The sequence below is a fragment of the Schistocerca gregaria genome, chromosome X (genome assembly GCF_023897955.1).
Source record: "Schistocerca gregaria isolate iqSchGreg1 chromosome X, iqSchGreg1.2, whole genome shotgun sequence".
Taxonomy (NCBI): Eukaryota; Metazoa; Arthropoda; class Insecta; order Orthoptera; family Acrididae; genus Schistocerca; species Schistocerca gregaria.
The window spans coordinates 125,271,930-125,286,393 of record NC_064931.1 but is presented as its reverse complement, the minus strand read 5'-3'; positions in this window follow the sequence as shown (position 1 = coordinate 125,286,393).

The following is a 14,464-nucleotide window of genomic DNA, read 5'->3' as shown; positions in this document are numbered from 1 at the left end:
GGAGGTAACAAGTCGTTTCGGGCTCCTTCCAGGTATAAGGGATTTCTCAAATCACAGACAAGCATACATTTTCAGTATCACTTTATGCGCTTGGCCGTTTATTAGTCGGTAGTTATGAATATTATATTATTTTTGATAATAAAAAGTTGTAGACTGCCAAATAACATTGTAAATTTAAAAAAAGCTCATCAGATTACACGTATTTTTCCGATTACAGCAACTGTAATATAAATAGCAAAGAAAATGACACTATTAGAAATAACAAAACTGACGAGCGGGACTCAATCCAGCGACCCAGCGATTACGGGGCTTGAAAAAACCTAAGGTAAAACAACCTGGTAAAAACGGCCACGCACAGGTATATATTTGACGACCGAAATTATCTTGCGATTTTCTCAATAACTCTTGAGAAGTACGCGCTACTGCTTACACATTTTGTTGTTCTAATGGAGTACTACGAGTGTACGAAGTTTGCAGTAAATCCGTGTTCCAAATGTCGTGGCTCCCCTTCTCAGAGACGAGGCTGGGTGCCGAGCGCGTCGGCTTTCTGCTTCCAGCGCCTGGGGCGAAGTCTACTGTGCCGCCTCGCTCTCTGCCTCAACGCGGCCTGAGTCTCACGGAGAACGGTCCACCGCAGTTCACGCTCAGTAAGTATAACTGACAAGAGGAGGATGATGATGTTGGTTTGTGAGGCGCTCAACATCGAGGTCACCAGCGCCCGTACAAGCTTCCAGTCTCGCCACTATCCGAATGATGATGAGATGATGAGGACAACACAAACACGCTGTTCCCGGGTGGAGAAAATCCGCAACCAGGTCAGGAATCGAACCTGGGACCCCGTGATCCAGAGGCAGCAACGCTAGCCACTAGACCACGAGCTGCGGACAACTGACAACGGGAGGCCACGACGTAAGTAACTAGTGATGGGCTAACGAACATGGGTGTCTACAGACTATTTTGTTTTATGACATACGGATGTGTGTGCTCACAATATGTAACAGCGTCACGAATGTATTTGATAGTAATGACAACGACATACAAATGTGTCAGCTCATTTTAAGTTGACATGGCATAAAGCCACAAAAATGTGCACTTGATAATGGCCTAAGGCCGGAATTGCAGTCGTAAAAAAAAAGAAAGTGTTACAGTCGCTGGCGTAAATATGATGTCTTTTATAAAGTTCTACATGACTGTGAATCCCAAGTATAAAAAGTTAAATTACTGTTTTAATCTATATATTTTTCATCACTGCTCTCATTTAATTTGAGAGGGAATATAATGAGAAAACCTACCTACGTTTTCGTGAAGCTATAGTGAATTTCATGTTAGTTGACTATTTACAATATGTAATTAAAATGTCAAGGACGAGGGACAGCCTTGGAAAGCCCAAGTCAAACCTCGATAAATAATGATGCGAATGACGTCATTCACAACCGGTAATATAAGTCACAGTGTGCCAGACCGAAAGAGTAATGTAGAATTATTTGTCGGATGTGGTTCTAATGGTTCAAATGGCTCTGAGCACTATGGGACTTAACATCTGAGGTCATGAGTCCCCTAGAACTTAGAATTACTTTAAACCTAACTAACTTAAGGACATCACACACATCCATGCCCGAGGTAGGATTCGAACCTACGACCGTAGTGGTCGCGTGGTTCCAAACTGAAGCGCCTAGAACCGCTCGACCACACCGGCCGGCTTGTCGGATGTGCTCTCGAAATCAAACATTGCAAGATGTTATTTCTCATACAGACATGGAAAACATAAAACGAAACTTCGTGCAAATGGAAGTTTTTTTTTTTCATTATATTACCTCTCAAATAAATTAAATAATGGAACCAATGATGAAAAACAGATAGGTTAAAAACGAAGTATCTGCGAGATTTGAACCGTTGCGTCTGCCATGGTCCTCTGGCGAGGCGCAAACGCTAACCATATGACCAGAATCAATTCTGGCAGTCGATACCTTTGCACAGATACATGATTTACACAATATACACGTAAAACTTCTCTTCCGATATTCTCTGAGTTGCCAGAATAGTGCACTTAACTACTTTCACAAGAGATTGTTTTAATGGCCTACTAAAAGCGTACAAAGCTTGAAGTAAATCCGTGATCCCAAAGTCGAGCCTCCCCTTATGAGTACACATGCATGTTGTGTTCGCGCCGCCCCATTTGACAATAGCAGCTGGCGTAGCTACTCGATCGCCGCGCACTAATCCTGAGCTGGGTGCCAAGACATGAAGAAAAATAAAATAAAAATGGGCACTAAAAGTGTACAAAGCTTGAAGTAAATCTGTGATCCCAAAGTCGTGGCCTCCCCTTATGAGTACACCTGCATGTTGTGTTCGCGCCGCCCCATTTGACAATAGCAGCTGGCGTAGCTACTCGATCGCCGCGCACTAATAATGAGCTGGGTGCCAAGACATGAAGAAACAATAAATAAATAAAAACGGGCAATGCGTCAGTGCCTTCCCTGCAGCTCAACAAGCATACGGGCGGACTATGCACTGTCTGACTGTAGGCGCGGCCACCCTGCCTCTATCGCCGTCAAAAGGCGCCACCCACCAGCTTCTTGTTGCTCACTGACGTCGTCCGCCAGTGAATGCAGCATGTTTGGCTACGCTGCCTTGCCGCCACCACACTGCCTGGTGTCCGCCTGGCGGGCTTTGCTGTTGTTCCTGACCAGTTTCCAGCTGCGCGGCCGACCTGCCGCCCGGTCGCAAAGAGGCGGGAACCACGTTCGCCACCGGAAAGCTTTCTTGCTGCCGTCTCCGTCAGTGTACTGGCATCAACTTTCGCAGCGCCTACTTTAGACGCCCGTGCCACAGCCAAGTGGTCATCGACTGCGTACGACCCGCAGCCGCAACCCCTCCGCCACCGCCGCCGCCGTCGCCGCCGCATTCAACGCGTCGCGACGCAACGAGTGTACTGTAAGTGCTGCTATGCACTACGGCACTGCAGCGATTTGTTCAGAAGAGACCGTTGTTGTTGTTGTTGTTGTGGTCTTCAGTCCTGAGACTGTTTTGATGCAGCTCTCCATGCTACACTATCCTGTGCAAGCCTCTTCCTCTCCCAATACCTACTGCAGCCTACTTTCTTCTGAATCTGCTTAGTGTATTCATTACTTGGCCTCCCTCTACTGTTTTTACCCTCCATGCTACCCTCCAGTACTAAACTGGTGATCCCTTGCTGCCTCAGAACATGTCCTTACCAACCGATCCCTTCTAGTCAAGTTGTGCCACAAACTCCTCTTCTCTCCAATTCTATTCAATACCTCCTCATTAGTTATGTGATCTACCCATCTAATCTTCAGCATTCTTCTGTAGCACCTCATTTCGAAAGCTTCTATTCTTTTTTCGTCCAAACTATTTATCGTCCATGTTTCACTTCCATACATGGCTACACTCCATACAAATACTTTCAGAAATGAGTTCCTGACCCTTAAATCAATACTCGATGTTATCAAATTTCTCTTCTTCAGAAACGCTTTCCTTGCCATTGGCAGTCTACATTTTATATCCTCCCTACTTCGACCATCATTAGTTATTTTGCTCCCCAAATAGCAAAACTCCTTTACTACATTAAGTGTCTCATTTCCTAATCTAATTTCCTCAGCATCACCTAATTTAATTTCACTACATTCCATTATCCTCTTTTTGCTTTTGTTGATGTTCATCTTATACCCTCCTTTCAAGACATGGCCCATTCCGTTCAACTGCTCTTCCAAGTCCTTTGCTGTCTCTGACAGAATTACAATGTCATCGGCGAACCTCAAAGTTTATATTTCTTCTCCATGGATTTTAATACCTACTCCGGACTTTTCTTTCGTTTCCTTTACTGCTTGCTCAATATACAGATCGAATAGCATTGGGAGAGGCTACAACCCTGTCTCATCCCCTTCCCAACCATTGCTTCCCTTTCATGTCCCTCGACTCTTATAACTGCCTTCTGGTTCCTGAATGTAAGTGAACAAATAGGACCACTCAGATCAGTAAATTATAGTTTTAAATCAAGAAGTATTGTGAGTCTTAGGGCTCACTTTTTGTAACACAAGCTGTAATTTTGCCTGTAGTGTAAAAACGTCATGAGTCAATCTTATTTTGCTAGAAGGTGACTGCACATCTTACAAGGAAACCTCCCCATCGCACCCCTCTCAGATTTAGTTATAAATTGGCACAGTGGATAGGCCTTGAAAAACTGAACACAAATCACTCGAGAAAATAGGAAGAAGTTGTGTGGAACTATGAAAAAAATAAGCAAAATATACAAACTGAGTAGTCCATGCGAAAGATAGGCAGTATCGAGGAGAAAGTGCGCTCTGGAGCGCCGTGGTCCCGTGGTTAGCGTGAGCAGCTGTAGAACGAGATTATCCTTGGTTCAAGTCTTCCCTCGAGTGCAAAGTTTACTTTATTTATTTTCGCAAAGTTATGATCTGTCCGTTCGTTCATTGACGTCTCTGTTGAATGTAATAAGTTTAGTGTCTGTGTTTTGCAACCGCACCGCAAAACCGTGCGATTAGTAGACGAAAGGATGTGCCACTCCAATGGGAACCGAAAACATTTGATCGCAAGGTCATAGGTCAACCGATTCCTCCACAGGAAAGCACGTCTGATATATTCTATACGACACTGGTGATGGCATGTGTGTCACATGACAGGAATATGTAGTCGACCCACCTAACTTGTACACTTGGCGAATGGGTAAAGAGATTCTTCTACTTTGGCCGATTTAGGTTTTCTTGTGGATGTGATAATCACTCCCAAAAAAGTGATGAAAACATAAGAGTTTGTGACATAAACTGTGACAAATGAATGCAACAGTTTCACAGTCGCTCAGTTTTCCCTGTGCTCTGTCAAAACATATGTTTTTAACGTTTTCAAATTTTTCTGTGTGTAGACCGTCAAATCCTGCATATGTCCGTGCAAATCTGAACATGCCCTGGAATTTTGGAGAGCGAAGTTGATTATGTGTGAGTGCTTCAACTTTGATAATTGTCTGAAAAAAATAAACTTTTCACTCGAGGGAAAATGTGAGTCAAGGACCTCTCGTTCCGCAGCTGCTCACGTAAACCACGGGACCACGGCGCTCGAGAGCGCACTTTCTCCTCGATACTGCCTATCTTTCGCATGGACTACTCAGTTTGTATATTTTGCTTATTTTTTTATAGTTCCGCACAACTTCTTCCTATTTCCTCGATTTATCTGTGTTCAGTTTTGCAAGGCCTATCCACTGTGCCAACTTATAACTAAATCTGAGGGAGGTGCGATGGGAAGGTTCCTTTGTTAGGACAGACTGAGATGGGTTTAGAGACAAAATTCTCCTGGACGTTGCGATACTAGGCTGTGGTTTTATGCCCCATTAGTGTTGCTGCTTGCATGGGTTTCTTCCTCTCAGTACTTAGGAGTGCATTGTAAAGAGTTAAAATTTGCACCTTATGCAGTTATTAACCTGCGTTGTTTGGAGGAATCTTTACTTAGAAGGACAATTTGAACTATAAATTTTTCTGAGTAGTTACTGTGAGGTATGTTGAATGTTGAATTGTTCCTAGATAAACACTCCAGATCTATGTTGGTTGTATAGTTAATGCCTCTGTAATTTACACACATACTTCCTTTGAATCTGTCTACTGAAGTGGATTTCTTATCCTTGTTTTTATCTTTGTTGTTGTTGAAGTATATCATGCTTAGTTGTTGTGATGAGAAGTTTCTATAGGTATATGTCGATTAATCTCCAGGAATTTGCAGCTAGCAAAATGTTCGTGGCAAGCGCAGTAACTCCCAGCTGCTTCTGTTTCGCTTTCATCCTACTTTCTTTCGTCTTTTCTTTAAGCTCGATTCCTGTGCCCAAATGTGAGTAGGTTCTTACCCTTTGTTCCACTGATGTGAGAGCATTAGGCAGCACACAAGTCCCTTCTGTTCGAAAACCGCGGTTGTGAGGTTGCTGAAATGGGTCTAAATCCTTTGAACTTTGATGGGAAGGTGTTGTTATTAGCAGACCAGGCACGGACGCAAAATCTGCCCCTAGGCCTTGTAATAAAACCGCGAAACTGTGAGATTATGACCATCCGGTCAGTGACTCTCAGATTACTAGTGGGACTAGGTGACTAGAGGCCCCAAGCGCGTACTTAGTCGTAATTACACGATTAGCACTTGTGTTGTCGAAACCACTGGGACATTGTGTGACATGCTGGATTGCGGAATGAAAGGAATGAACTTTGTCCGTCTTCTCTTTCTCTTCTGTTGCGTCTCTCTACATTTTATCTCCCCATTTTGCAGCCTTTCTCGACCCATGCATTCTGTTTTTCACAAATGGTGGATGCCTAACTGGTTAACTCAGGGTAAGAATCTATGATGTTATAAGTTATGTACCGTGCTAAGAGTTATAATGAATTATGAAGAAAAATTGGTGTGTTGTGTTCTTATAAGTTGTTTAGTGAGGATAAGATGACTTTCGGCTCTTATTTCTCAGAGGACAGTGAAGTTTGACATGTTTGAGGTTGTTTTTATTGAGGTTACTTGTGATCAGGCAAGAGATCCTGCGGGTAATGTGGTTGGAAGTAATTATGTGCAGGAAAGAGGACCTGTGTCTATTTTTCAAGTGACGTTTTTCTGTTGTACAGATAATGTTTTGTGTTGGAAGCTGATGACGATACCTTTTGCGATATTGTGGAGACAACTGAGTGATGTTACTTGGTCTATTTTATGCTGTTGTCCCCAGAGGAGAGAGTGGAACCGCTAACCATGATTCGTTTTACCATGCACCGAATTTACAGTTGAGACAGTAATGTGGTTTGGAGTGGTTTAAGTTTCAGCCTCTTACCTGCGAACGCATGGTGCAAATACATGAACCGGCACGGATGTCGCCATGTGAACACGCTACCACTTCGCTTCGTTTTACTTGTCGTAATTAAGTCTATTTTTTATGTGGCTTAGATTTGGAGTGAGCATAAACAGTAGTGAACTTTGTGGGAAAGTATTCCACCATCTTTTGAAAGATTGTGAGTCTGCTATCTGTGTTTTATGTTGTAGTTGTCTAAGAATTCATTTGTGACAATGGACTTGCTCAGTTGACTATTATATCGTACGTAAGTTTCAAATGTTCATATTTTTTGTGAGAAGGGTGTCCAGGTGTATGCCTATTTCTATTAGGTGGAGAGTATAATATTTCTGAAGGCTTTGAGGTATTTGAAGTTATCCTATCTCATTTACTGTATAAATCTTTGAAATTTGCATTATTCAGTTTTGTTGTAGAACTTTGTTTTTTTTTTATTTCCCTTGGAGATCTCTGTTGTTTACAAAGATTTTGTCTTGTCTTTCGAAAGAATGCATTAAGCTTACTAAAGTGTTTCTGCAATACGTTATCTTGCAGTTTTACTCTGTTGAGTGTTTCGTTTTGTTGTCAGATACAGAATGTGCAGCCTCACTATGGGATCTCTGTTCGGTTTTTCTTTTGAATTGCTTAAACCCCCGCATTTCTTTAAGATAGTCTCTTGTCCTGTGATCTTTGAAAACAATAACAACTCATTTCTTGTTCATCGGACGTAATCAGCGTAATTTTCTTCCGAAACTTTAACAGCATTACTCCTTATCGTAGCACGGTCCTTACGTATCGAAATATTCGTCTTTTTGAGATGAGTGTGTTTTGATTTTTATGCAGACAATAGATTCCTAAAACGAATGGCCATCGTTTTTGGAACCTTGTATTAAGGAAAATCGACACAGAGATGCTCTATTTCATCCTATTTGTGTTTCAGAATAAAAACAAGTACATCAAACTATATTAAATACAAAATTCAACGGAATCTGTCTTTCACATAATGTAATACCTAACTATATACATGTAACTTTAAACAGTATGTGACCTGCAGCCCAACGTGCCAAACACAAAGCTGAAATTGAGTGGCTGAAGCAAGAAATTAGATACCTACATACAATTAAGCACGAACTCAATGTTGAACTGTTCAAAATTCACCTAGAACTAGAGAATCACATAAAAATCTTGGAAATATTTAATGATATCATGAATACTGTCAAACAAAATACAGAATCACAAATAAAAACAAAATGGTATAAACAACAACAAAAACTAAACGCCCTCTTAAAATGAAATGAAATCATTACACACAAAAATAGCAAAGCAAACAAACCACACATTCCACAAACGTCGGGTCAACCTTACTGACATTCACCAACCTAACCAAGAAATAATTTTCTAGAAAAAGACCCAAAATACAATGTCAACACACACATTGCACATAAGACAGTGGAGAATCTTATCACAGAAAGTGAATGCATCATAAAAGAAAAAGAAAGGAACAGTAACCCAAACTTCAATGTAGGTCTGACAAGGGAGTTAGTTGCAGAAGAAATACGATACATAGTAAAGAAAAACAAGAACAAAAATTGAAGAAGAAAAAACATGCAGAAAAATAAAACACAAACTTAAAAACAACGACGCAGACAAGGGCAGCACCATGATAATAATGAAACAGGATGAATACAAAGATAAAACCTTAAAATTTCTGGAAGACAACAACATAACAAAGCTAACCAGTGACCCAAGATAAAGATACCAGAAAAACACACAAACTCTTGTAAAAAGTATCTCACACATAGCCACAAAACAGGAGACGAAATGGCTGAAACAAAAGAATGCCCAAGCTCCCACACTGAACAGCCTATTAAAGCTCCCCAAGGAGGGCATTCCGATGCGCCCTGTTGTCAATTTCAGGAGTGCACCCACATATTAGTTAGCCAGAGAAATGCACACATACTTACAGAAACATTACACATACACTAATAACAGAAGCATACACAACACCGAAGAGGTGATACAAAAAATCAATATTCCCACCACGGAAATCATCAACATCAACAAACAACAATTAGAAGAACAGGCAGAAATTCCCAATCTCCACATAAAAGAAATAGCTAACATTCTAAAACTAATCATAGAGCAAAATTATTTATCATTTGACAATCAGTTCTACTCACAAGAAGACGGACTTCCAATGGGGTCACCAATCAGTGGACTTCTAGCCAACATTTTTCTTAAATAAAGTATTTGAAACAATAGTAGGACCCAAACAATGCCAGATAATATATTGGTATCGTTATGTAGATGACGTCATATGCTTTCTAGATGAAACACCCAGTCGCATCCAACAACTCCATAGTGACATGACCAAAGTCCACCCAAAAATAAAATTCATCTTAGAAACATAAAACAACAAAATGTTAAATTTTCTTGACCTCACAATACACACAAACCTATAGAACTCCCCCCCCCACACACACATACACACACACACACACACACACACACACACACACCTCTCTGAGGAATTCAAAACAACCGCCAATGACATCTTAACTGTTTCACTGTCTGCCATCTTGTTTTCACACCTTCTACTGTTGCACTGTCCATCATCTTGTTATTAGAGCTGGTAAACACAGTGACAGTGACAACTCAATACATGGAACTTGACAATGAAGAAGATGACGAAGAAAGAAACCGTAAGTGAAACATAATGTAAATAGACACACACACCACACACACACACACACACACCCCCCCACACACACACACACACAGACACACACACACCTTTCACATGAATTGTTAATCTCAGGCATCGCCATAACAGTTAAGAAATCGTAATTTTTGCGTAAATGTTTCGTCTACATTAAGTTGTATGTAGTTAACAGGTGACAAACTGTAAAGAAAAACAGTCACTATAAAAAGGTAATACAGCAGGAAAACCACACCATGTGGTAAGAAGGTATAAATACAAAATTTTATGTGCTTTTCAGAAACCTGTAATTACGATTTAGAAACTAATATTTATATGTATTTAAACAGTAAAGAACATTCCTTATGTTCAACAGCCATAATAATAAAAAAAACCACTAATGATGTTGCAACTGCAGTGAAACATGCCTGGGACAACAAACAAAATTGTGTTTTGCTAAAGGCGGACCCCACTCAAAACATACGTTATTGTTAAAGCAAACACAAACAAAAGAGCTTCAGCATCAAGACGATTAAAACGAGTACTATTTTAATTATCTGAACTAAGCCTACTTAAACACTGTTTTTTGTCATACAAAAGTTAAGAGCCTTTCATGTAAAAAATTGTTGTCGCTCTCTATCAATTGTTATTGACATTTAACCTGCCATCAGACAGTATTTCCTTACTCTGTTCTACATGTTGTTGCTGACGTAGACGAGACTGAGCCGGTATGTGCCATCAGCTCTGTGTTAAAAATTACGTATGTCTTCTTCAAGGTGGACTAGGTCAGCTCACGCATTCATATAATCTAAAATAAGTTATCTTGGAGGACACGGATGGGTCTGCGTGCTGGGTGAGAATGTGAGTCGGCCGAGGTAAGTTCCGAGATAGTCCGTGCATTTGCGGTAAACACAGCGGCCGGGTGGCGCAGTAGTTAACACAACTGCTGTTCTTTCCACCAACCTGTTTTCTTCTAAAGTTATGTCTCCAGCGCAGAAGACAGTTCATCGCTCGTGGGATCTTCTTCTGTGATCATGCTTTTTATGGGATGCCAGTTGCCCAGGTTAGTCTCTATGTCTACAGAGAGCAAGATCTATAGTAGTGAAAATGATGGTAGGCGACATTTCTTATTAATGTATCCTGTTTGATTACTATTTAAATATTCACTCACTTTACATTGCCTTTTGCAACACTCAACATAGCTTTCTTAATTGTACAGTAAATTTTCGATTCAACTTCCGATATAGAGTACGACACGTGCCCGTCCCCCCAGAACACCCAAAACAGAATTACGTGTCCGAACGCCCGAAACAGGTTGACTAGCGCAGCCGAAGTACTTCGTCTCTCAGGCGCGCCAAAGCGACCCGACGGTGTCTGAAGCACTTCGGTTGAAATATCGTTACTATTATGTTTCTCAAAACTAGTGAAATTTAATAAACAAAAACTATAGACTCGTAGGGTAACCATGAGATTGTCAGACTAAAAATTGGTTTAAATACAATGAAAAGTATATAAATAATTAATAAGAGTAGCTGAGTACTTCGGTAGCTCAGTTGTCAGTCTGCGTTCGGCAGGGCAGCAGCGCGCACCGCGCTCGGCCGTCCACGCCGCTGCGCCCGCGGAGTGTTTTGTTTACATCGTCGTCACAGCGATTCTCAGTCGACCACGCTCTAATGGCCAACTCTTACAGGAAGAACACTCTTAAGTTCACCTTCTCAAATGAATACGCACGACCCAAAGCACTGGCCGTCGAACGCTTCCTACGCGAAGACGTGAAGATCCCCCGTGACGAACTCATCGGCATACACCTATCGATCATTAGCAGCGTCGTTTATGTTAAGATGACTTCTGACGCTGCCTGCAATGAGATTATTCAAAGGACGCGACATGGACTAAAATTTCGGCACTCCGACGGAAACGTCGGGCCTGTGGATGTCGACCATGCAGGACTTGGCCTTCGGACGATCCATGTATTCGAACTGCCTTTCGAGGTAAATGAAGATGAAGTCATCGCGGCGCTAAGCCCGTTCGGAAAAGTCCAGAGGCACGTAGCCGAGACATGGGCACAGTTTACGACGTATCCGGTGCTTAATGGTGTGAGACAAGTCCGAATCGATCTCAAACGGCACGTTCCATCGTACATTTCTATCGGCGGCTGCCGCGCGGTGGTCATTTACGACGGACAACCTCGAACATGTTCCGGTTGTGGCAAAGAAGGTCACGTCGGTAATGAATGCCTGCAACGCCGCATCACACAACTAAGGCCCGACGATACGAACACCGACAGAACCACGACCACCCTTCCAGTCACCTATGCGGCGACACTGCACGTCCAGCCCACACAAGAGGCCGTTCATGGGCGTCTCTCTGGTCCGATACACTCGGAGGCGTCCCAGCACCTTGACACCGACGATGCCGCCCGTGAACATGTCCAACAGCCGGACGCACCCACGCTAGAAGATCACAAGGATGCCAGTGAGAGTGTTCTGGGGAATGACGACCGCATCATAGCACCCGCGGCTTTTGTACCCGAACGACGTGAATCTCTTCCTTCCTCAGACACCGAAACCCATTGCCGAAAGCAGAAGTCGCCCAAACGACGAAAGAAACGCCGCAAGACATCAGAATCAACCATTGAGCCCCCTCCGCAGGACGAAGAGATGGCACATCACTCTGACGGAGAACACGATAACACTTTCTCCTCTGCCACGGAGACGCGTCATCCAAAAGACGGTGAACCGTCCAACAGAGAGCGTGCGCAAGCCCCGCGCCCTGAAGCCATGGAACATAGCACGCCTGTTGTCACCGACGCAGCTGAGCCGACTCGGCCGGCGCTGCCATCTCTCGCCGATGTCAAACCTGTCGGAAATTTTTCATGGGCGGATGACACGGATTTCCCACCTCCATCTGATGCGGAAATGAGATCTGTTCCTCCGTTAGACCAACACTAAAATGGGGGAAGTTTCTACGGCGACTCCTGCCACTTCTATGGACTTCCAGCATCCACCACAACAATCTTCACCAGCTACGACCCTATCGGCAGCACGAATCTCCCATCAGGCGTACCTAATAGCTACTATCAATACTAATAATATCGGCTCCCACGCTAAACTTCAACTGCTCCGTGACACGCTAAGAGCAGCGGACATCGACATCGCCCTGTTACAAGAACTGAGGACAGGAACTTGGGCTGGGTGTTATGGATATGAGACGTACGCCGCCCCTGCAGCTATGGAACACACAGGCGCAGCCATCCTCCTCCGAGAAGGGATTGCAGTTTCCGATGTCGCATACCTCCCAACAGCGCGAGGGGTGGCCATCACAGTTGACGGACTCAAAATCATTAATCTGTACGCCCCATCTGGCACTGATAAACGGAGGGATCGCTCCCGGTTCTATGCAGAAGATATCACACCTTTATTCCTCGGCCTATACGATCATCTCATCGTAGGTGGAGATTTCAACTGCGTTCTCGAGCGCACAGACCAATACCACCATTTCACCACATGTCCGGAACTTCGCTTCCTCGTCCGCCGCCTTCGTCTCCTCGACACTTGGCGAGTGGTACACGGCGACCGCCTGGGGTATACACACATTACGAGCCACTCCGCCAGCCGACTTGACAGAATATACATCTCTAACGCTCTAAAATCAGTTCTCCTCGACGCGGAACGTTGGCCGTCTGCCTTCTCGGATCATGACATCTACATCTGTACCATGAACCTACGTCGACAATCTATATGGCGCAGTGCAGGACCTTGGAAACTCAATGTAGCACTACTGCAGGACCCTGAATGTCGACATCAGGTCACCGACACGTGGCACACCTGTGTTCAACGAATTACGCGTTACGAGACCACACTGCAGTGGTGGTTGCTGTGCGCCAAACCGGCCATCCGACGCACATTGACACACTATGGCAGAGCCAAAGCCAGGTGGAATGACCATACAACTGATTTCTACTATAGCGCTCTACGTGAACTCATGGATCAACCTCCATCCCCGGATCGTCTAAAAGAAGCTCAACGCATTAAGGCCAAGATTTTAACCTTGACCAGATGTCGTCTAGAGGGAGCTATTGTACGAGCACGCAGCCAAGATAGGATTAACGGTGAAGAACCTTCTATGCATCATATTATTCAAAATGTTCGTCGACGACGACAGGCTTTAATGACAACTTTAGACTTACCTGATGGACGCCGGATGAATTCGCAAGCTACCATTGCGGATGCATTCACAACGCACTATAGACTTTTATATCAAGAGGTACCTGCCGGTGCAGAAGCCATTGCTGAGGTTACCCAGGAGACACTTGGTACTCTAAACGCAATAGCTGCAACCCTCCTGACTTCTGAAGTGACCAACGACGACGTCCAAGGCGCTGTGGCTAAAGGGTCTCTGAATCGATCTCCCGGCCCAGATGGTTTACCTCTCGAATTTTACAGAACCTTCCAAGATTTGATGATGTCACGATGGAGGGACATGTACTGGGAACTTTTGTCCGGCGCGGCGAACCCGCCACCAATGTTCATGGAAGGCTTACTTGTACCACTCCCGAAACCCGCAGGAGGAACACGACTCGACAGTTATCGGCCGATCACGTTACTCAATTCTGACTTCAAGATTTTCACACGCCTTCTAGCAGTGCGACTCAAACATGTCTTACGAGACATTGTTTCCCACGAACAAACATCTTTAGGCGGCGATCGTAATATACAGACAGCCCTCAGTAAATATCGAGATGTGATCGCTGTGGCAACACACTCGAGGCTGCCAGGCGCTTTAATCTCCATCGACTTCAAACAAGCGTTTGACCGCGTCAATCATGCATTCCTGAACGCAGTGATGAACCGAATGGCAATTCCCCCGACGTTCACGCAAGTGGTTATGCGGCTCCTTCGTGGAGCAACGTCCAGACTTTTCGTCAACGGCAGACTTACAGAACCTAT